Source organism: Ursus arctos, unplaced genomic scaffold, assembly GCF_023065955.2.
Source record: "Ursus arctos isolate Adak ecotype North America unplaced genomic scaffold, UrsArc2.0 scaffold_9, whole genome shotgun sequence".
Classification (NCBI taxonomy): domain Eukaryota; kingdom Metazoa; phylum Chordata; class Mammalia; order Carnivora; family Ursidae; genus Ursus; species Ursus arctos.
This window is the reverse complement of record NW_026623111.1, coordinates 32779276-32804242: the sequence shown is the minus strand read 5'-3', so window position 1 is coordinate 32804242 and position 24967 is coordinate 32779276. Positions and strand designations below refer to the sequence as shown.

At 40.9% G+C, this 24967-nt stretch overlaps 2 long non-coding RNA genes across 2 annotated transcripts; both read left to right on the top strand.

The window, feature by feature from the left end:
- Window positions 1-17: 17 nt before the first annotated feature.
- Window positions 18-16027, top strand: LOC123001563 (uncharacterized). The gene is made up of 4 exons (XR_008958393.1): window positions 18-280; window positions 1276-1418; window positions 15360-15720; window positions 15851-16027. It is a non-coding gene; the product is annotated as an uncharacterized LOC123001563 (long non-coding RNA).
- A 2687-nt stretch (window positions 16028-18714) lies between these two features.
- LOC123001558 (uncharacterized) lies at window positions 18715-24762 on the top strand. Its single transcript, XR_006410569.3, has 3 exons — window positions 18715-18783; window positions 23196-23286; window positions 24027-24762. It is a non-coding gene; the product is annotated as an uncharacterized LOC123001558 (long non-coding RNA).
- The last annotated feature ends 205 nt before the right edge of the window (window positions 24763-24967 follow it).

Here is a 24967-nt window from a genome sequence, read left to right as displayed (position 1 = left end):
GAAACGGTCAGTCGCAGCCAAATGGGCACGAACCCCCCCCATGCGCCGCGCGGAGTGGTACGGCCGGGCCCCCAAACCTTGCAGTCTCACTTGCTGTTGAGATAATCTGGTGGTTGTGGAGATGGGTTTTGTTGGTTGTGTTCCTTGAGCGTATGGAGCAGTCCTTTAGATGGAGTCTAATTTTTTTTGCGAACTTTCTGGAAACCTACCCTTCTTACCATCCCAGTTACCGGGGAGCTCAGGGTTTCTGAAGCTTTGAGAAAAAGCCCAAATTCAACAGGTATATATTTAGTATGCATATAAATATCTGTCTCCCAAATCTTGCAGCAGTTTGCATTTGACCTTAGACAATTCATCCTCCATGTTAAATCAGATCAGTACCGAGGTTCGTTTTTAATTGACTGCCTAGAATAAAGCAGTGTGGAGGATACACGGTATTGCATTAGTAATGCTGATGTAATGTGACTCCCGGGGAAGAATTGGTTGGTCATGGGGAAGCTGTAGAAACCTGGCGGATGTGACCGTAGTATAAGAGAGGAGGCAGGCGATCGGAGACTTTAGGACGCAGATCCAGGGAAAAGAAAGGTATGATTTCGACAGGAGAAGGTGTAAAAAGAAAACGTATTTTTAAAAGAATGGGGGGCTTTGAAAAATAAAATTCTCTGTTCACAGTGGAATATTCACAGTGGAGGAGAAAGAGAATGGCAACTAAAGGAACGGCTGTTCTCTAATGAGCCCAGGTGGAGCTTGTTTTTCCTACTAGCAATGCAAAAGATGGAGAGAAAAAGCATATGCAGAAGAAAGAATGTAAAGCGGGACCAAAATCTGTACGAATAGTGTCAGGAGAGCTAAACCTCAGAATGAAATGGGGCTTGCAGAAATGCTCAGGAAGCAAGAAGGTCATCGTTGTTCTAATATGCCCATAACAAATAATGATCATGGTGGAAGAATAGACCTGTTTAGGGAGTCCAAAGTTAAGAGATGACAGAGAGAAGAGAGGGAATCTACATTTCTATTATTATTATTACCTCTACATGGATTAATGGACAGATCTTTTGCATGTCCTCTCATGTAATCCTTAGAGGATCCAGTGAAAAAACTCTTACTGGTCCAACTTCACAGATTAGAATTCGTGGCTTAGAGAAGTTAATTTGTTTATGATTACAAAGAAAAATGAAACAGAAGTAAAGCCTAGTGAGTTGGGCACTAAGAGCCCATTCTCTTTCCAAGTTAACACTCCATTCCATTTCTATCTTCTCCCATTTTTACCATCAGAAAAATGACCTTCACCCAGAAAATGAGAGAGAAACATCTGGAAGAAGAATCTAATGGAAGAATTTTATGATCTGTAATCTATGCCCCAACAAGTTGTTTTTTAAAAAAAAGAAGGCGACTTGAAAGCCAAGACAGGTGAAAAGGTAGGTACAAGAACATCTGGCTATGCTGAATGAGTTCTTGCCTTTAGACAGAATTACATCCCAGTTAATTTATTCAACAAATACTGATGAAGTATCTACTATGAGACAGGCACTGAGCTTAGAATTGGGGATATAAAGGTGAACAGTAAATAAACACGAAACTTCCCTCAGGGAGTTTTTATCAGTGATGTGAAAGCAAGAAGAGCTCAGGAGCACCTTACCTCGTGTAGAGAATCAGGAAGGCTTCCCGAAGGAAGCGGCATTTAAGATAAGGGCTGATGGACAGGTTGAAGTTAGCATGTGACAGTTATTACCAAAATAAATAGTAAAAAATGGTCATGAAAACACTAGAGAGGGGCGCCTGTGTGGCTCAGTCGGTTGAGCGTCTGCCTTCATCTTAGGTCATGATCCCAGGTCCTGGGGTCAAGCCCCAAACGGGGCTCCCTGCTCAGCAGGGGAGTCTGCTTCTCCCTCTGACCCTGCTCGAGCTCTCTCTCACTCGCTCACTCTCTCTTTCAAATAAATAAATAAACCATTTTTTAAAAAAAGAAGACACTAGAGAAATCTCTGTGAAAGGCATTTATTCATTCACACAATAAATAGATATATCAAGGGCCTACTATGTGCCAGGAAGCATTGGAGCAATAAATAAGATAACTCCCTGCTTACCAGGAGATGCCAGAGACTGGACAAACACAAACCTTAGCCTGATCTTTAAAAAAGGGTGGGGGGAGGGGTATGTTGCTGAAACTGCAGGCCGGGAGATTTGAGGTCAGTCTTTAGCAAAATTCTAGGAGTCTAAGAAAAAATAGAATGGTTGCATTTAGAACAAGTTATGCCAGCCAGCACTTCTCTTCTTTTCTTTTGGAGTCACTGGCTAGAAGAACAGGCAAAACATTTCCCATTGTATTCTTCCTGCTGCCTGGGTTGGCATCCATTGATATCATAGTTGAGGTGGTTTTATAACTTACTTAGTTATTCTACCTTAAAAAAAAAAAAGTGCTATTGAATGGAGTCATTTCAAGCTGCAGCCACCTGGCAGTGTTTTAATCCTGGTTTGTGCAGTTTTTTTGGAGCAGAGATAGAGTGCATGCATCAGGCAAGGATAAGCAGTCTAAAAGGCAGAACTATGAGATTTAGAAAAATGAGTTAAAAATAAAGATGAAATTTAATAGAGATTTTGGTGATGATTGTACACTCCTGTGAATATACCAAAAAACTTTAAACGGGTGAATGTACCTCAATAAAGGTGTTAAAAACTCAGTAGGGATATGTGTGAAGCTCGGCATGACAATGATTATAGTACAATTGATCTTTATATTCATTTTTTCTTTTTTTAATTTACCAGAATCTATGGTTAAAAAAGTATGTAATATGGAAAAATATCAAGTGAAAAGTCAATATCTTGATTATACTCAAAAATGAACACACAAAGGTAGAAAAAACATTTTTTTCAGAGACAAAAGCATTTTAAAAAATCAGTTAAACATAGGATAAACATGGAGTAGACCTGTTATGGGTGGAGAAACAAAAACAGTGAATGAATAAGTCATCCTTCATAAATAAAGATGCCATTTCTGGTTCACCAGCAGGATTTTTTTTTTTTATCATAAGTGTTATTTTTCCAGCAATAATGAAGATTTGGGATGGACCCTTTAAAAACTACCTTCTGATAATTCTGATGACAGAAAACAGAAACTCGAATATCCTTGGCAGGTCAGTTCTGCAGTGTTAGGGGAGTCAACCCTGAAGGCTCAGCCCCAAGTTTAGTTCTCCAGCACTTCCAGTGGTTTTGTAAGCACTAAATTCCCTGTATTAAATCCCTTTCTATTTAAAATACCTAGAGTAGGGGTGTCTGGGTGCTTCAGTCGGTTAAGTGTCTGCCTTTTGCTCAGGTGGTGATCCCAGGGTCCTGTTGGGCTCCCTGCTCTGCGGGGAGTCTGCTTCTCCTTCTCCCTCTGACCCTACCCCCTGCCCGTGTGCACGCACTCTCTCTCTGAAATGAATAAAAAAAAATCTTTAGGGGCGCCTGGGTAGCACAGTGGGGCGCCTGGGTAGCGCAGTCGTTAAAGCGTCTGCCTTCGGCTCAGGGTGTGATCCCGGCATTCCGGGATCGAGCCCCACATCGGGCTCCTCCGCTGGGAGCCTGCTTCTTCCTCTCCCACTCCCCCTGCTTGTGTTCCCTCTCTCGCTGGCTGTCTCTCTGTCACATAAATAAATAAAATCTTTAAAAAAAGAAAATCTTTAAAAAAATAAAATAAAATAAAATACCTAGAGTAGTTTGGGACTCCCGTATTCGCATACTGCATGCATTTTAGGTGAATCATGAAAATGTAGTAGTTATTTGTTTTAATACCCGTCAGAGAAGCTGTATGTTCTTCTATGTGTATATAATTAGAACATCAAGTTTGTGATTTTGCCCATGTTAAATCCTTGGGCAAGTCTAACGTGTACTAGGCAAATAATATCATTGGTCTATAAGGGTATGGCAAAAATCACAGAAGTCTTCACAAATCTCAACAATAGAAAAACTCCGCTCAAAGGACAAGACATTTGCTAGTTGAAGGGGTAGAGTTTACAATGTATTTAGGAAGGCAGGGTACTCAAGCACTGAAGCAATACTTCCCAAATATTTTGGGGTGTGGGTATTTCTACAGATGTTACCCAAGGAGGGAGATGAGGAAGGAAAGAAAACTAGCCTTTTTTGTTTTACAGAGAACATTGTAATTGTTATCCTCGTTGGCTCCTCCTACCAATTCTCCGGTATCCAAATGTCTATGTTGATTTTACAGATAAGGAAACTGAGGCCTCAGAGAAGCTGTTTAACCTGCTAAAGTTCACACAGCTACTAAGTGTCTGAGTCTGAGTTTCAACCCAACTTCATTTGATTTCAAAACTTGTGCATGTTCCGCTCTTCTGCCTGCTTCTGTCTACGGCCCAGCGCTAGGACCTTGGTCATTACCACCAGAAATAAGGATGAAGCTCAGGCACTGAGAAGAGCTGAAATGATTTCTGCAGTGTCCGGGGCCAGAGCCGGTCACCCAACCCTCTGATAGGCATTGCTCACTTTGAGGTCTGGAAGTGCAGTTTGAATTTAAAATTAGCATGACATTAATAATTGACAGAGTCCTTCCTCAACTTTTTAAACTTCTTGACAATTCCTCTGTCAATAATATGTCCCCAGAAGTAAGATTGTGACATCCAGAGATTTTTGAGTTAAAAATAACACACAAAAAAGATGACGTATAATGCAAAGAAACTACCCCACTTAGTTCCAATGCCGAAGTCGATTTCCCTCCTGTTTTCCTAAAAGCAGTTCATTTACTGGGTTGTCACAAGTTTATCTGAAGGAGGAAAAATAAATGGGAAGGAGGAGAATACATGTTCTCATTGACTTACACCTTACATGTATTCATATATTCATTCAACAAATGTTTTTTGAGTATGTACCGTGTGCCAGAAACTATACTAGGCTTCCCTGGGTTGGGGTTGCCAGATGACAGACATAAGGCGTAAACCGTATTTCCTAACTTTTTAAGATAAATCATCAATTTAAAGCTGCTTTTCAAGGGGGTAGGAGGGGGACCCAGTGCACCAAATGTATTTATGAATCGTAAGGCCTTTTCCTTTTAAAACTGTTTATACATGAAAACCGTGTGCATCTTAGAAACAGGGAAATGGTCTTTTGTATCAAGCTCTTCACACTCACTTTGCAGTCAGTTTGCACTCAGTTTCCTCAACAGTGAAATGAGAATTTCATGAACTCTAAGATTTCTCTTAGTCCAAACTACTGAGGACCTTGAGCAGCAGAAAATAAAAGATACATAGACCAAATCATATAAAAGTTTGGGTTAAGTCTCCCTTCATCTCTAGTTCCTTAATTTTAGCTATTAGGCCTTTTTAATGTCACTAGGATACAATAAACAAGATCGACCAGTTAAAATCAGTTTCTGAAGTGTCCTTCAGACCCATTTGTTATCTATTTCCTTTTACCAGGAGATTATGAACAATATGATAAGCAGAAAATATTTAAGTCTATAAATATACCAGGAAGAAATGTTTTCTTGAGAACACTGCTGAGTCTTAACCGAACCAAGCATTTTTTTTCAGAATCCTTAGAGTGAACAAATCAATATATAGATGTCTAGTGTCTTGGTCTTACTTGGACATTTAGCTTCAATGGTCTAAGAATATGAAGCAATAAAAAAAAAAAAAAGAACATCTGAACAAGTCAAATTGGAAAAATAACCAAAAACCCTCAACCCCAAACCGTAAGAGACTCTTAATCATAGGAAACAAACTGAAGGTTGCTGGAAGGGAGGGGAGTAGAGGGATGGGGTAACTAATGATGGACATTAAGGAAGGCACGTGATGTACTGAGCACTGGGTATTATATAAGACTGATGAATCACAGAACAGTACCTCTGAAACCGATAATACATTATACGTTAACTAATTGAATTGAAAAAAAAAAAAAAAAACAACCCTCAACCCATAAATCCACCACCCTAAGAAATTTACAGTTTCATTTCTCCACATATTTCTCCCAGTACTTGGTCATCTATGTAGCCAACTCTGCTGGGTTCCCAACCAGATTCTTTTCTCTTTCTACTTCCTGACTGCCCACTGTTCTAATCCCAGCTCCACCCTGCTTTCTCAGACCCCAGCTCAAATCTATTTTCTTTTGTGGGGGAATGATGGGAGAGGAGGAGAAAGGAGTACTGTCCTTGAGGATCTTTGCTGCCTCTTGGGAGACCAGCAGTATTTCAAACAGTGCGTAGTAGACCTTCCGTGGAAGAGCCCCTCAGAGCACTAGGTCAGCCATAATGCCAGAAGCAGATATCCTGTTTGTTTCTTTTTCTCAGCTGTGAAACTTTCCCCAGCAGCCCCTACTCCTTGAAAACTATTCTTGTGAAACCGGACCAGAACTGAGCCTTATAGGCATAAGTCCCCTCAGTAAGGGGACTCTGATCACTTAAGGAGAGTGGGAAGCACATTGTATGTCAAAAAGGAAAAAAAAGAAATCCACGCTGTATCTCAAAAAGGACAAATCGTGGGGCACTTGCGTGGCTCCATCTGTAACTGTCTTTGATTTCAGCTCAGGTCATGATCTCAGGGTCCTGAGATCCAGTCCTGCATCTGGCCAGCTCTGGCTGGGTGTGGAGTCTGCTTAGGATTCTCTCACTCCCTTTCCTTCTGCCCCTCCCCTCCACCCCCACCTCATAGCATGCTCTCTCTCAAAAAGGGGAGGGGGACAAATTGAAGAAACACATTTATCTCTAAAAGGAAAAGGAGAAAGAAATCCATGCTTAAATATAGGCAATGAAACTGCAGAAAACCATGAACAAAGAAAGATTCTAGAATCAGCCATAAAGAAAGCATAAATGAAGATGACGGCAGTCTCCTCCACAGAAACTATGGAAGACAAAAGACAGTCAATCATATACCTTCAAAGTGTTGAGAGAAAATAACCGTCATCCTTGAAATTCCTATTCAGCAAAACTGTTTTTTTCAAAACAAAGGTGAAAAAAATTATATGCAAACAGAAGCTGAGTTGACTACCTAGAGAACTGTATAACAGAAACTTGTAAAGGATATAGTTTTTTTTTAAATGATCCAGTAGATCCAGAAAAAAAGATTAAAATAATATTCGGGGGAGTCATGTATACAAACCCAAATAAATAGCATTTGTGTATAATAATAATATCTAGTACGCAGTCTTAATAAACAGAATAGCAGTAAAAAGCTGTTCTGCATAATAACGTATGTGATGGGGGAAAGTGCATTAAGGGTAATAGTACTCCAAAGTCCTTTTATTATTCTGGCAGAAATTAAGAAATTAACTTTAGACTTTGCTAAGTGAAATAGTCATGATAACGTCTCAAGGGAAATTAATAAAGAAAAGAAAAATATATAAATCCAAATAATTAGAAATAGAATAAAGAAAAAAATATATAATCAAATCCCCAAAAAGGCAAGAGAAAACTCAGAAAATCCAGGACAAACAGGATTCACAAGGTAAGATAGAAAAAGTCCAAATAAATCATACTACACATAAATGGACTAAACTTACATGGTTTATCAAATTAGATTTAAAAAATCTAAATAATGTGATTTTTTTTTAACGATTGTATTTATTTACTAGAGAGAGAAGAGAGCATGAGTGGGGGCAGGGGAGGAAGCAGGTTGTGGGAAGGGCAGAGGGAGAAGCAGATTCCCCACTGAGCAGGGAGCCCGATGATGCAGGGCTCAATCCCAGGACCCTGAGGTCATGACCTGAGCTGAAAGCAGACGCTTAACCAACTGAGCCACCCAGGTGCCCCCAGATATGTCCTGTTTTTGAGAGACATGCCTAGTATAAGGATATGGCAAGACTGAAAGTAAAAGGAAGGGAAAAAGTTTTCCAGGAAAAACATTAACCATAGAAACCTAGTATAACTATATCAATAACAGCATCAGCATGACAGATTGTTAAGCAAAGGCATTATTAAAGATAGAGGCCATTGTTATGATTATTTAATTCACCAGGATGATATAATGAGTCCAAATTGTATGTTTCTAATAAAGCAGCCTCAAACATGTAAAGCACAAATTGGTGGGATTACAAGGGAAAATGGATAAATCCACTATCACCATGAACCAACCTTTCTCAATTATTTGTAAGTTAAGCCAACGATATAGCGAGGAGCATGGTTCCTAGTTAAAACATTTGTGTGATTTCTCAGACCTGACCATAGGCAATTACAAAGGCTTTATCTGGCAGGCCTCCTGGGGGAAGCTGCCCATCCCACACCAGACACCAAACCAGCCTTTGGGAAGAGCTGAAGTCAAGGACTTAGGCCCCTCTGGCCAATCATGCTTTTCACATATGTGCATTCCCAGTCCCAGAGTCTTTATTTCTAGGTCTCTTTTTCTTAGCCTGGGGCACAGGTCTTCCAGGCACCCTTTCAGAGGCCTCCTTATAGGGAGCAGAGGGAGAAACTCTGAAGGCACTTCTACCCAGGCTGACTTACAATTTTTCCCACTCCCAGCCCTTCCCCCTTGTCCTCACTGTGATCACAGGGTTGATAAAACTATTCGACTCTTGTTCCGGGGCTCCCTCCATTGTGGAACAACCCCGCATCTGCACTGATCCAGCTGACTTTGAGCAGTGTGCTGTTCCATGTGGGAAAATGGAACAAGAGGAGTCTGCACTCTCCCCACTTTAGCCTCTTGCTTGTACCATTGCATTAAGTGAATAAAGGCTTAGCTCTTTCATTTTTGGCATGTTGCTTTGATCAGCTACTCTGAAACCTAGCAGCTCGCTCGTGCTCTCCCCCATCTCAGCTGCAGAACTCCTGACATATCAAAGATTAAACAAATTCTTTTTGAACAATACAACTAACAGTGTTAATCTAATGGACATATATAAAACTCTGTACCTGACCATTTTAAAATGTGCATTGCTCTCAAGAGTTCATGGAGCATTTACAAACGTTGATTGAATGCCTTGTCATAAAGCATGACTCAACAAATTTTGTGGAATCAGTATTATGCAGATAATATTTTCTAACTGCAATGCAATTAATTCAAATAACAACAATAAAATGACAAATGAGACCTATAAAATTAACTTTGGATATTAAAATGCACACTTTTTGGTGAATCATTGCTCAAAGTAAAAGTCGTTAATTAAAATTTGAAAATGTTTAAAACTGAACAATATTAACAGTTGAAATATCAAAATTTATGAGATGCAATGAGAGTAATATTTGAGGGAAATTCATAACATTAAATGCTTATATTAGAAAAGAAGAAACGTGGAAAACTAGTGAACTCGGGATCCAACTGAAGAAATTAGAAAAATAAACTCAAGGCAAGTAGAAAAAAGTAGATAATACTGAGCAGAAATAGATGATACAGTAAAACACAATAGAGGTGCTCAAAAAAAAAAGTTGGTTTTTAAAAAAAGATTAATAAGGGAGAGAAACAAAAAAACTAAAAAGATTAATAAACTAGACAATCACCAGGGAGGATTTATGGGGGAAAAAAGAGATTATTACACAAGTAGACAATATTAAGAATGTAAAGTGGGAACATAGTCACATACACATTACAGATTTAAAAGACAGTAAGCAAATACTATGAACAATTTTATGTCAATTTGAAAAATCAGAGAAATAATTTAAATACCTAGAAAAAATAGAAAGCCTGCCTTGTGTAATAAAGTAATTAAAATTCTTTTGATGAAAAAATACTCAGCCTTATATGCTTACCAGACATCCAAGGAACAGATCATTCCATTCCTACATCCACTATTCCTGAGAAGCTGAAGAAGGGAATGCTGGCTGACATCAGGGAAAATGGCAGTATAAGGGCTTTTAAAAATGTCCCCCTGTGTGAAAGCATTTCTCCACAGCCTCCATCAACACTTGTTATTTTCCTTTGATTGTAGCCATCCTCGTGGGTGTGAGATGGTTATCTCATGGTCATTTCGATGTGTCTTTCCCTGATGGCTAGTAATGCGGAGCTTCTTTTCATGTTTATTGGCCATTTGTATATCTTCTTTGGAGAAATTTCTATGTACGCTAACCTTTTGAATCCACTCCAATAATAGTGTTCCTCACAGCACTCCACCAAAATCTTCCCTGATGTAGCCACATTTTACTTCAAGAGTACTTTTTTGTCCTCCTCTTCCTAGGATGACCGGCAGCATTCTGTCCCATAAACACTTTCTTCTCTCAGCATCCAGGACAGACAACTCTTCAGGGATTTCCTCCCTTCTCACTGACACTCCTCTTCTGACACCCTTGCCATCTCTATTCATTAGGTGGTCCCCATCACTCAGTGGTTGAATCTCTTCTGTCCTCTGTGCTCATGCACTTGAAGGCCTCGTGCAGCTCATGGTCTTAAATCCCATCTTTATGCTGGGGACTCCCAAATATATATCTCCAGCCAGACCTCCCTTCTGATCTCCTGTCCAGTGCCTACTCCACATGTCCATTTTGATGTTTAGCACCTAACTTGTCTCCAACTGAATTCCTCATCCTCTCTCCAGACCTGCCCTTCCACACTCCTCCCCATCCAGACAAAATCTACTTCATTGAGCTTCTAATTGCTTGGGCAAAAAATTTCAACATCACCCTGGGGTCCTCTCTTTCATACCCTACAATCCGTCAGCAGATTTTGGCAGCTCTATCTTCAAAACATATTCTGAATTCTTACCACTGAGAAAATTATAAGGCAGTCATTAAAAATAACATGCAGACATTTTTTGATTAAAACATAGAGTGGAAAGATGGCATGCAAATCCTGTGTGCAATGGGATTCCGATAATGTAAGCTATGCTTCAAATAAAGATTTGAAAGTCACAGAATATCCTAAAAAAGAGATATTTTCATATTGTTCCATATTTTTCTTTAAAAATATCTATCCAGCTATAAAACTGCTGGGAAGGTTTCGGTGTTTATAACATTGACAGAGGGACACCTGTGAGGCTCAGTTGGTTTTACGTCTGCCTTTGGCTCAGGTCATGATCTCAGGGTCCTCGGATCGAGCCCCACATTGGGCTCCCTGCTCAGCGGGGAGTCTGCTTCTCCCTCTCCCTCTGCCCCTCCCCCTGCTTATGTCCTCTCTCTCAAACAAATAAATAAAGTCTTTTAAAAATATATAATATTGACAGATGTTTGTAAAGTACAGTAGCATTTTAAATAGTTCTGTGACATAAGTAAGAAAGGGAACTCATTTTTGGAGACCTACTTGTACCATATACTTGGCAAATTGTTTTGCAATATACTGTCTCATTTAATTCTCTGAACTTTTACTTAAAAAAAAAAGATTTATTTATTTTGAGAAAGAGGGGAGCAGAGGAGAGGGCATAGGGAGAGGAAGAGGGAGGATCCCAAGCACAGAGACCGACATGGGGCTCAATCCCACAGTACTGAGATCATGACCTAAGCCGAAACCAAGAGTCAGACATGCCCAACCATCTGAGCCACCCAGGCACCCCTCTGGCTCTTTTAAAAACACAGCTTTATGAAAGTATAACTGACATACAGTAAATGTTTACAATGTCTAATGTGTAATTTGACAAGTTTTGACGTATGTATATATCTGTAAAATTGTCACCAGATTAGGATTATGGGCATATCCCCCACCTCAACAGTTTCCTCACACACCTTTGTAATTCCTTCCTCCTGCTTCTCTGAGCTTCTTGGCTCCCCCAGCAACCACTGATCTACTTTCTGCCACTATAGATTAGTTTGCATTTTCTAGAGTTTTATATAAATGGAATCATAACATTATGTACTCTTGTCTGGCTTCTTCCAGACAATCTTTTTAGGTCTTATTCACATCTTATGGTTGAAGAAATAGATTAATAGAAGTTATGACACTTGCCTAAAATCATGCAGTAATAGGAGATGGCCCTGGACTTCCCATCCATTTCTGCCTGTCACCTCAGTGTGTTGAAAGTAAGGCCCCACATCGTTCAGTTGATTGTCAAAAATTATAATTCCAGTAAGTGGCCAAGGTAGGACAGAAACCCACTATGCTACATGTGGCTTATTTATGCTATTTATGTGGTTACTGGAAGGAACATGATGATGACTTTTTTTTTTTAGAGATTTTATTTATTTATTTGCCAGAGAGAGAGAGACAGTGCGAGCGGGTGTGAGAGTACAAGCAGGGGAAGCAGCAGGCAGAGGGAGAAGCAGACTCTCTGCTGAGCAAGGAGCCCAATGAGGAACTCAATCCCAGGACCCTGAGATCATGACCTGAGCCAAAGGCAGATGCTTAACCCATTGAGCCACCCCGGCATCTCTATGATGACTTTTAGATTTCACTAAGACCACATTTTCAGAAGTCCTAGCCATGAACTTGACCTTGATGGTGGCCTTGAACAGAAGAGCCAATGTGGTACGTTCTGACAAAGCTTCCTTCAACACAGTTTCTTTCAAACTTGTTAGGAAAGAGAATCTACTTCTTTAGAAACTGCCTTTTGATCCCCCCGGGTGATTTTCCTCTTCAGAAAAACACCTGAACTGTGGTTAAGGAGAACTGGTGGTAGTTTGGGTTCCTTCTGTCCTTCCATTCTCTGCTTCTTCTCCTCTCCCCTCTCTCCCTCCCTCCCTCCCTTCCTTCCCACCTTCATCCCTTCCCTTTCCTTTCCTTTCCTTCCCTTTCCCCCCTTCAGTTTTCTCTTTTAAAGATTCATCAGCAATTTATCCTCATTGTCATGTTTGTTACCACTGCTTTGTACTCTAGGCGGCCTAGACTGCCAGAATCATGCATGCATCGGAGCAAAATGTTTGGCTTGTGATTTCCAAAACCGCCACATTACTATAATTTGATTTCCAATTAATACACTTATTAGGCTTATCTGATGCCTTTCTATCTCAGAGATCATGTAAGTTTTACCTTGAACACCTTTTTAGTATCTGCAAAGTTTAATTAGTGCCTTTGGAGCTGTCTGTATATTGAAAAACAAGTTTATAAAGATAGAAACAGTGTATAAGCAGTAAGATGATAGCTTGAAAAAAGTATTAAAATAATTGGACCCTTGTCAGAAAGGCGGGGAAAAGACCTTTATAGTCTTTTAAGTTATCTGTTTAAAAAATGATTTTAATTGTGTGCAACTATTGTAATCTATGTGTGTGAAGTTAAATGTCAGAAACCATATGTTTTGACAAAATTTTTGAACTCTCAGCTAGCTAACCTATGAAAAATAGTGTTCCCTATCCACCGGGGCAACGGTTCTAGGAAAGGACAAGGAGCTGTGACAGCAGCTCCCATATCACAAATGCAAGCTGGAATACTCTGGAAACCACATGTCAATATGAACATTGATTGGTACGTGAGACTGACTTATAAACAGCAAGCCGGAAAGGAATCGAAATCATCTTAGAGCCTGGCTGTACATACCTCATATTTTTGGACTTATGCCCAGCAACTCAGCAGAGCAGGAAAACAGTACGAAACAATTCTTTAAATGATGCTATTGGTAAGGGAGGGACAAGTTAACCTCCATCCTTTCTCCTAAAAGATTCCAGGTTGTAGATTTGAGTTTGTGTTTATGAGACCCTGAAATAGCATTTAAGTCTTTTTTTTTTTTTTTTTAGTGACAGACCAACTGTATACATGGAACCTGGCAAATTTTTAATAAGGAAATAAAAGTAACCTTTATGAACAAATTCTTCATGACTTCTATGCTTGTGAAACCTGATTGCTCTCATCTCTGATATTTTCAAACTTATCTTCTATTCATTTTTATGCAGCAGGCCAGGCCTGAGAGGTCGTACACAGGGCAAAATGGACGCAGGTAATGAGAGAGAAATAAATATAGCATGGTAAAGAAGTCAAAGTTTTCAGTTCAAAATATCCAGTTGAAAACATGAAATCAAGAGGACAAAAGCATAAAATGAACATGAGGGTAAAAGGGAAATGAAATGTTCTAATTCAGGCCAGACTCCAACTCTTTTGACTTCAGTGGCGTGTTATTCTGGAGATACCTGGATCTCTCTATTTTTATATGTCCTACATTCTATGAGCACAAAGAGTGGAGAAGACACAGAATGTGCCAAGATGAGGATGCGCGCCTATTTTCCAGTTACCTTGGCACAGTTACTTCACCCCCCTGAACTTCTCCCATCTGTAAAATGGGGCTGCTCACAGCGCGCTGGGGGATGGCGTTCATGTATTAAGTGCTTAGCAGATGGAAAGCCCTCAGACATGCTAGTTACTACAAGGGGAGGGACTAAAGACCTAAAATGGTGTCGCGGAAGTCCGAGTTCTCGCCTTTCCTTGCATGGGTCTACAGGATGGAGCCTGTTTTTGTCCCTTGTTCAAAGTCGCCATCGCTCACTGTCTACCACTGCTCATCCTTACAGCAGCAGAACCTTGAATTCTGGGGGCCCTTAGTTGCCTGCCTCAGGACAGATGTGCCTTTTGAGATCATATGTCTCATCTAAAAAATGTTTTTTGCCCATTTTGTACTTGACTTCATAATAGAAGTGCATTTGTTCTGATACAAAATAGTTCCCCAGGGCACCTGGGTGGCTCAGTTGGTTAAGTGTCGGACTCTTGGTTTCGGCTCAAGTCATGATCTCAAGGCTGTGAGATCCAGCCCCGTGTCAGGCTCCACGCTTAGCGCTGAGTCTGCTTGAAATTCATTCCCCCCCCCGCTCTGCTCCTCCACCTGCCTGCGCTAGTGCTCTCTCTCTCAAGTAAAATAAAATAAAATAAAATTAAATTAAAATAAAATAAAATAAAACAAAATAAAATATTTCCCCCGTGTTTTCTAGCACACTTGTCACTCTAGGAGGATTTGTAAGTACTCCTGAAATGTGGCCACATGTTCCCAGGGTGTGAAAAACCCAGTTTGAGAGACAGACTGGCTCCCAGCCCTTAGGATCCGTTTAGTTTGGAAGAATCAGGGAAAGCAGATGCTTTGTCCCAAGCAGGTATTTGTCCTCTCTGAGGACCTGTAACTAGTGTGGTTTTCACTTTTCTGGAACTGCATTTCCTTATTGCTGGTTGTCTCAGGTCAGGTTTTAAAGAAGCGGGGCCAGAGAGGAATTCCATGCACCGTGATTTATTGATGGCAAAGCCTTTATCCAGGAAAAGCCTCAAAAGGAGGGAAGGAAGCAAAATAAAGGAGGGGGAAAGAGCCAGGCGGGGATGTGGTCTCAGGTCTAGTCTGACCTTGGCCTGATCCACGGGGGGAAAGCAGGAACCTTCCTGCAGAATTGTCCTTCCTTTGAGACAAGGCAGCAGCCTCTGTACCCCAGTGGCCATCACTTGGTGGCTGTGCTGTCTTGGTGGCCTGTTGGAACGCTCCACTGGGCTAGCAGCTTCCAGGTGGGGTGGTTGGAGGCTCAATCAGTGGATCCTTTGCTCTTGAGCTCATCCCACATCTCCTTGGCTGTGAAGTGGGTCTCCTAGCTTTGTGTGTTCCCTTGGCAGGAGGAATCCAACCACCTGTAAGTCCTCAGATAGTAAAGCAGGATGAAGCCCTCCCTGTGGACAGGAGAGGCTAAGCCACGCCAGGGATACATGGCTGTTTCTGTGAAGATGAGCTGCTGGCGCTCTCAAGATGAAAGAGGTCCAATATAGTGAACAAGCCACGACATGACTGGTGCCACATCAAGGGCTCGTCAAGGCCTGCAAGGTGCTAGCTACCTCATGGTCATCTGGCCTGATCAACACAATATTGTCACTGCAAGGGATCAGTGTGATGCTCTGTAGGATGTCCAGAAAGTGCGGATCTCTTAACGCTACATGAGGATGGAACGTGGGAGTGGAAGCATAGCTCCGAAACAAGACCGTAAGTGTAAACTGTGGCCAATTCCATGGCAGAACAAGGTGTTTCTGCCCTTCCCTTTGGATTGGAATGGAAGGGTGTCAAATCAGTGACAGCCTACCATGTAACTGACCATATTAATCTGCTCTAACAGGGATCCCACTCCTGACAGGTAGATACGGTAAAGCTACCGCTTGTGGTCTGTAGTCGCCGTCCATCCGGCCTCTCTTGAGAGCAACCCCTGGTATCACGGCCATGCATACCCACATGCTGTTCAGGACCCGTAGTCCTGTCGACGAGTCTGGGTCTGAAAACGGAATCGCGTCCTGAACCAGGCAAGGAATTATAACTTCTCATTGGGGTACCGTCTCTTAGTCTCGTGGTCTTCCATCCTTGATTTCTTCTACTCGAAAGTGGTATCCTCCTCAGTGGCCCATCTATTTTGCCCCTGGGGACATCATGTTCTACTATCTCAATAAACCTCTGCAAGTCAGCCTGCCTATTTATTGCCAACCTGACCTTGTTGGTTATTATTATTGCAACCTCTGGCTATATACGTAGGAGTAGAATTGCTGGATTAAATGGTAGTTCTATGTTTAACTTTTTGATAATCTGCCAGACTGTTTTCCAAAGTGGCTGCTTCGTTTTACATTCCCACCAGCAGGGGATGAGAATTCCAATTTCTCCGCGTCCTTGCCAGCCTTGTTTTTCTCCTTTTGATTCTCGCCATCCTAGTGGGTATCTAATTGCGGTTTTGATTTGCATTTCCCTAAAGGCTAATGATGTTCCTTATCTTTCAAGTGTGATTTGGCCATTCGCAGATCTTCTGTGAGGATATATCTATTTGGATCTTTTGTCCATTTAAAAGATTGAGTATTTGTCTTTTTGTTATTGAGTTGTAAGAGTTTTGTGTACGTTCTAGATACAAGTCCATCATCAGATGTATGATTTACAAATACTTTCTCTCATTTTGGGGGTTATCTTTCCATGAGGTCATCTAGCAGGGCCTTCATTTCATCATCTGCTTACTGAGTACCTGGCAGATGACTGATAACATACTAGATGTCAGGAATTTGCAGATCAGTAAGACATGTTTTCCACCTGCAGGAAAGGGGGGGGGAGCACAGAATTGAAATACCTGCATCAGCTCCTGGTTTTCCTCAGTCCTCTGGCCACTCCTCATCTCTCCAACCCTTCCAACTACGCCAGAGCTCAGTCCTGAACTCTTCTCTTTTCTAACTACACTCATTCTCCTAATGATCTCGTTCACCTGTAAACAAATGATCCCAAAATGTGTACCTCTCTCTCAGGATCCCTCCCCTGCATGCCAGACTCATCTATACAATTGCCCAGTTGATGTATTCCCCTGTATTTCTAATAGATATCGCAAAGTTAAGGGACAAAATCTGGACTTCTGGTGTTACTCTCAAAACTTGTTCCACCCCTAGCCGTCTGTGTCGTTAAATGGCAATCCTGTTCTTCATCATTCAAGTCAAGAACCTTACAGTCATCTTCGACTCCTCTTTTTCTCTCACACCCAACATTCTGCTTGACAGCAAATCCTAAAATCTCTACATTCAAATTATAAACAGATTCTTTTTTTTCTTTTTCTTGCCCCCTCTTTTTTTTTTTTTTTTTTTAAGATCTTACCTATTTATTTGACACACAGAGAGAGAAAACAAGCTGGGGGAGCAGGAGAGGGAGAAGCAGGCTCCCCGCCAAGAAGGGAGCCCCATGTGGGGCTTGATCCCAGGACCCCAGGACCATGACCCAAGCTGAAGGCAGATGCCCAACTAACTGAGTCACCCAGGTGTCCCAAAATATATCCGGATTCTAACAACTTGTCACCACCTGACTCAGTGCTAACAGCTGGGTTTGAGTCAATAGCATCTCTCATCTGGATTATTGCATTGGCCTTTTAACTCATCTTCCTACTTCTGCCCTTATCTGCCTCCTACAGTCTATTCTTAACATAGCAGCAAGAGTGGATTCATTTAAAATGTCAGATCATGTCACTCTGCTTATAACCCTCCCATGGCTTTCTATCTTAAGCAGAGAAGAAGTTGAAACTCCTGTAGTATTCCATGAGGCCATACATGACTTGTCTCTCTCCCTTACCTCTGTATCTCATCTCCTCCTAGTCTCCCCTTCACTAATACCACTCAGCCACACTCCCTCCTCAGTCAGGTTCATGCCCAGGGCCTTTGCACTTGCTGTTCCCTTTGCCCAGAATACTGTCCCTGAGGTAGCCTTATGACCACCGTCTTACTTGTCTCAGGCCCTGGCTCAAATATCCTTGTATCTATTAGGGTTCAGTCAGGGAAGCAGAGCCACTGTGAGTGGCTGTGGGACAAGGGATTTATTATTGGAATTAGATCGTACATAGCTGTGGGACCCTCTGGGGACATGAAAGTCTGGAATGGTGATAGTCACTAGCCAATTCTTCTAAAGCACTGATGGAAGACAGAGCTTGCTGGGGAATCTGAGAAGCCAAGAACATTCAGCCACTAAAGGAGACCACGAAGGGGGAGTTTATGGAGAGATCTGTGGAACTCTGTTTCTTCTGTGTAGTTACAGCCTCTGTGAGTTAGCAGCCAAGTATCTGGTGGTAGGCCTGGGGCCACTCTCGGCTGCTCTTCTAAACATATTTAATTTTCAAATATAGACAAGAGCAAAAAACATGCTTCTAGTTAACATGATATGACTATTTCTCAAGCAGCTAATCATGCAAAATTCCACTTTATCAATATTAGAGTTAGGGATATACATTCATTTTGTAGCTAAGCTAAGCCCCTCTTTGATATTCTGTGATATAAATCCTAAAATTCAAGGTCGACTGCTATTAACACATTATGTTAGATAGTAGGAAAATGGGACAGAGAAAAAGAAAACGTATATACAAATATATACATTCCTATCAAAGTAAGAGAGAAATATTCATAACTACTATAGTCCTTGTTTCTGCAATTGATCATTTGATCATCATTCATATTTATGGCTTCCTTCTTCTATTCCCATAGGCCTTCCTGGCTGTCAGCATGCATTGAGATGAGAGAAGGCACTATTGCAAGAATGCAAGCCATGGAGGTGAGTCATTTGCTCACATGACTGACTTACGCCTTCAGGATAGTCAGAGGTCAGTCTTGACCACTTCCATTAAGGATGGAGTGCTGCTGGGCACATCCAGCTCTATGGCTAGCCAATACCCAGAGCATTAGGGGTGCTTTAGTTTGAATAGTTCAGTCTTTGCTAGGGCCCAATGGCAAGCTAGAAGCTGTTTCTCAAAAAGGAAGATCGTTCTATTCAGAGGGTGGCATAGCTTTGCTCAAAATCTTGACAGTCTGAACTGAGGAGCCAACCAGTGGCTCCATACAGCATTCCTCTCAGTCGCAGACACGTTGATCACCATGGGATTTACCGGGCCAGACAGCCCAGATGGCCATGCAGTTTCAGGGCAGCCTGGACCCATTGGAGAGTCATCTCTTTCTCTGTCCTCCAACCAAAATGGGGAATCCTTTGGGTTGTTGGATAAGTGGGTCACAGCAGCAGTCCTAAATGTGTATATTGCCTCCCAAGCACCCTGACAACACAAGGTGTTCTACTTTTTCCTATTGATAAGGGGACCACGTGCAGCAACTTGTCCTTACCCTCAGAAGGGATATCTTGATGTGGCCCATGACTCTGGACTCCTAGAAATTTCATTGAGGTGGTAGGTTCCCAAATTTTTATGTTTTATATCCCACCATCTGGCCCCCTGTGTCTATCCAGGGTGTCTAGGGTGGTTGCGATTTCTCTGCTTGCCCACAGGTTCAGTCCTTGTGAAATCATACCCATACCGTTTCAGTGCAGATTGGTCAAGTCCAAACCTCCTTCACTTTCTGCACCTTCCCCCACAAAACCTAAGTTCCGGGAACACTGAACTTCGTATCATTGTCTAAAGATGCAATGCCCTTGCAGATCTCAGATATTGATTGTACTCTCAATGCTGGATGACTATTTCCTGTCTCCTCTTAGTAAATTTCTGCTCTTCCTTTAAGATAGAGATAAAATATCTCCTCTGTGAAGCCTATCCCTCATTCCTCTCCACTGTGCTTCTAGAACCCTCTTTTATTCCTTGACTATGCACCTACCATATCGTATGAGAATTACCTGCTTCCCGGTAAAAGCTCCATAGCAGAGTCTGCCCTACTTCTCTTCCTATCTTCTGATCTTGGCATGCTTCGGTGTGTTAGTTGGAGCTCAATAAATGTGCACTGAATTAATGAAGCTTCCTTCCTAGTCGACTGTCTTCAAAGTGGCTGTGCTCAGTACAGTGCTGAGCTAACTTTATTAGTCGTTATTTTGAATAATTAATATGCTAAATTTTCTTCTTCTCATATGCTGATTTTATAATTGCATTTATTACATGTTTCATAAATGATACATGGGAATGAGACCCCCACATTCTTATTCCCATAAAAATTTGGGAATAAAAATTTACCTGATAGTTAAAAAAAATCCACATATAGTGCATGTAATTCATCTTATGTTGGAAGGAGGCCAAGTTGTTGTCTGTAAATGTGTGACTGAGGAATGGGTTTGTCAAAACTTCAGTTTAGGCCACCAGCAGGTCAAACGTAGGAGAAAGGATTGGAATTAGATTATGATCAATCTGATCCTAGTATCGTAAATGGATGCGAGAAACCACTGTCTAGCATTGACAAGGAAGCCCCAAGAGCCAGGGGCTGGCAGGATCCTTTCCAACCCTGCCCAGGAGTACAGCCTGACCCCTAAATGGGAGTCCTTCAGTGCAGGAGCAGGGGTCCTCCTGCCACTATCACATGGGTGCAACAGGCTGTCAGGACCTTAGATCATTCTGCTCTTGGTGTCACCCCATTCTCACCCTTATTCTGACTCCACTGGAGCCAGCAGATGACCTTCTGGTTGCAATTTGGCTTCTATCACATCATACAGGAAGGTGATAGTTGTAGTTTTGACTATAAATTAATAAGGAAGCTGTGAGTGTGGTGAATATGAAGTATTTTCTGACCATCTCAAGTCTCTGGGACTAGAAGCTGAGTCTCTGCCCAGTTTTGGCAGCCAGACTGCCTTTACCCCAGTACCTTACCTCCTTCTGTATCTGCTCTCAAACCACCGCAGGTGTGACCACCTCCTAAGCATTCGTATCTGCTTCTTAGCGGGCTCCCTTAGGACTCATACAGTACCCTATTATGTTACTTTCCTTTAAAAATATCCATCCTGGGGGTCCCTGGGTGGCTCAGTTTGTTAAGCATCCGACTTTTGATTTCGGCTCAGGTCATGATCCTCAGGATGATGAGATCGAGCACTGCGTGTTGGGCTCTGTGCTCAGTGGGGACTGTGCTTGAGATTCTCTTCCTTTCCTCTCCCTCTGCCCCCTGCCCCTGCTCTTGCATCCACGTGTGCACTCTCTCTCTCCAATAAATAAGTAAATATTAAAAAATAAAAATAAAAATATCCATCTTGTCTCTCCTTTAGATCACTGTTCTTCAAACATTTTTGGCTAGCAGGGGCCATAAACAATGTACCCCCTCATACATTTTTTAATTGACATACAAAATTTTTTGTCATAAGCTTAAATCAGTGCAAACAATATAATTTCTGGTGCATTAGACATATTGTTAGAGTTGTACTCTTTTAGATGTACCCAATGGAAATAAATTCCATAAAAATTTGATACTCACTATCATCTATTTTTTAAAATACTTAGGCCAGCTGTTCATTAACGTTTTACATTGTTTCTTTTTGGTCTTTATCTCATATTTCAATTCCATTTCTCCCAGAAAATTTCATCCTAATGTAATGTATTTTAATGCCTCAAAGTCTTTTATTTATCATTCTAACATAATTCTCTGCAATACAGAAATTCAATTTTATTCTTATTCTTGTGCCCTAAGTCTTTAAATATTTGAAAGTATCTTCTAGTTTGAGTTACTATTATTATCAGTGTATTATTAATCAAAATATCATAAATATATCACAAATTTTATGGATAATTATTAAACACAAAAAGCAATTTTTTTGGAAGTGCATATCTTAAGATGAATAAGGCTGCATTTAAAAAATGAGTTTATGTATTTGTGGATAAATAAAGGCACTACTACTGCTAGAAGGTTTATCATGGTAATAATAATAATAATAATAGCAAACTTTCTTCTCCCACTGTTGAGACAGAGCGTAACATCAATTCCATTCCCATTTTTCGGTGTTACAGATAGAGCTCTGAGAAAGCTTGTTCATATCAAAAAAAAAAAAGATGGGAATGGAAAGAATTTTGTGGTAGCAACGTCACTACATTTTTTTGCACTCCATCTAAGTTATATGCCAAAAATCCTAACAATTAGGTTCCGTCATCTGTTAGCTGACAACTTCACTCCTTTCACCTGCAATTTCGTTAACTGCAAAGAATTGGAATCAGCGGACTTGTAAGACAATCCAGTCTCCATGATCTTTAGCTGCCTCAGTGCCACAGGCAGGATGTTGAACTGTCCTTTTGCTTGGTTTTACACCCGAGGCAATGCACCAGTTAGAATCAGTTTGCTGAGGGAGATGTGCCTTCCTTCTGTAAAGAGGATGAAGAGCGAATGTGAAAGGGAAGATGGGGAGGGAAGCCCAGCCTGACGCACCCAAGTTCAGGGCAGTCTTTCAGGAAAGAGTTTTCCTTACAGAAGTGGCTGTGACAACTCGGGAGTGGAAGACTGTGTGCTCAGCATAGATGTCCGGAGCCTGGTGAAAAGAATTTACCCACATTAATTCTTTTCTTTCTTGTTTCTCTTTGAATTAATTTCTTCTAATTTCTGCCCGTGTTTTCTCCGGTCTAAGAGAATTGGACAGGTCTGTAAGTCACTGTCAATACATAGTAAGACGTTTAGTAGCTTGAGGGTATAGGGGCTGTTTTCTGCATGTTTAGCAAATGCAATTATTTCATACTACTTGTAGAGGACATTGGATTGGTTCACCTGGTGGATATCTGTTGTTTCTGCCTACTCAGCATTCATTCCCTTTTTATTCGCCACCCATTTTGTTGACTGAAATGAAATGGAGATAAATTAACTCTGAGCCTGGGGTTGTTTTTTTTTTTTTTAAGTGTGTCATCAATGTATCACCACAGAAAAGGATAATAACATTTTGCAAGTCTTTTCAGACTTTGATACCTTTGACAATCTCTGAAGTTTTGAAACACTAGTTTATGATACTAAAATTTTTCCTGTACAACGTTTATCTCTATATAAAGGTGTTTATTTGGAGTGGACGGGTGTGTGGGTTTCCTAGGGCTAAGGTGATAAAAACAGAAACAACAGAAGTTTATTCCCTCGAAATTCTGGGGGCTGAAAATCCAAGTTCAAAGTGTCAGCAGACTTGATTCCTCCTGAGGGCTCGCGGGAGAATCTGTTCTATGTCCCTTTCCTAGCTTCTGCTGACAGACAGCAATTCTTGGGGTTTTTGGCTCGAAGATGCATCTGTCCCATCTTCTCCTTCAGCTGCATGTGGCGTTTTCCTGATGTTTCTGCGTTTTTACACGGCTGTCTTCTTATACATCAATCATCATGGTTTCCGGGCCTACCTACACCGGTATGACCTCATCTTAATGAATTACTTCTATAATGACCCTATTTCCAAATAAGCTTGCATTCTGAGGTACTGGGTTAGGATTCCAACTTATCTTTTTGGGGAGGGGACACAATTCAACCGGTAACAGTGAGTCGGAGATGAGCCTGATAATGGCTCGTGTCTTTTATAATATTTCTGACTGTTGAACCGTGTTGGAACGGCAGGTCAAATAGCACAATCACCAAATCATTGCCTAGGACATAGTGGATACTCAAATATGTTTGTTTAAATGAATGTTGCCATGGAGGAGATCAGGACCAAAAGACAAGGACCTCAATTACTAGCCTGGTCGATGAGTCCGATCGAGACTTCTTGTCACATAGGAATTGGGCGTTAGGCAGTTCTGAGGGTGAGGGGAACCTCTCCTGCTCCCCAGTTATTGAGCAACGTAAGGCAGTTAGGAAAATGGGGGCCATGTGGGCAAAAATTATTCCTATTTTACTGAAAAGTTTCAAAAAGAAAATGTTTATCCTTAAAGCCTCATTTCAGGTGAAATCATGTTTTATACTTTTGGATAGCTTTTAGGCCAAGACAATTGAGAGGAAAACAAGTTTGTGAGGAAAACAACACATATTCCAAAATGATAATGATTATTATTATTATTATCATTGTCAGGTTTTAGTATGTTCCAAAATTAACAAATCCCCCATAATTAATTGATAATTTGTTTTGTATTTACTTCTATGTGTTTGCTTTTGAAGGGATATCCTCTGGACCTTCTTCTGTTTAGTAAGTAAGACTACTTTTCTTTGTTTTTTAAAAATTACTGTATATATTTCTTACTTTTCCTGTTTCTTTATTGTCTATTCTTAGGCCACCTCTTTAACTAACATGTATATTATGCTGTAAACATGGGTAAAATGTGTGATATTCCTACCCACTCTACTTTAAATTTCTCTAATGAGCAACCCACAAAACACTGTATGTTAACTAACTGGAATTAAAATAAAAAATTAAAAAAATAAATGGCTGTAATGAATACTAAAGGAGCCATGGACAAAACAATCGTTGCTGAGAAATTGAGGTGGTTCATATTAAAGGTGATCTTTAGGAACTTCTCGGCTTTGTATCTCGTTGCATATGCCTTTGACATCCATTTATTTTTTAACGTGTATTTCTTTTCCATTTTGTTGTTTTTCAAATGGTAAAAACAGGACCCAACGCATTTGTTTTCTGATGGTCCTAGTCCCACAGGAACGTTACCACTCTAACATATTTAATGTTTGATGCTGGTTTTCTTTACTGCAAGCTCTGCCAACTTTTGATGGTTTCTGTTTCAGGTCAACTGACACACTAGGGAAGAGTCTTAAAAGCTAATAATCTCTCCTTTATGAATTAGGATGGCTTCAGTTCTAGGGATGCGAGAGTCAGTTTATAAACTGCTAAATGCTAACTGCAGTTAGCTTTGGAAAATACCTTATGAACTAGTAATAGGGTTCAACAAAATGTTTTCTGGACTAAGGCTTTTTAAACGTCACAATTCTTCTTAAAAAGAAAAGGTTTTAAGACCATGCATAATCGTCCCAGAGTAGATGGGTTATCATGGAGTAGCAAGCAACCTCCCAATCCCAGTGGCTTAAAACAGCAGTGGTTTACTAGCTGCTCACACTACATGTCCAAAGAAGGTCAAGGGGAGGCTCTA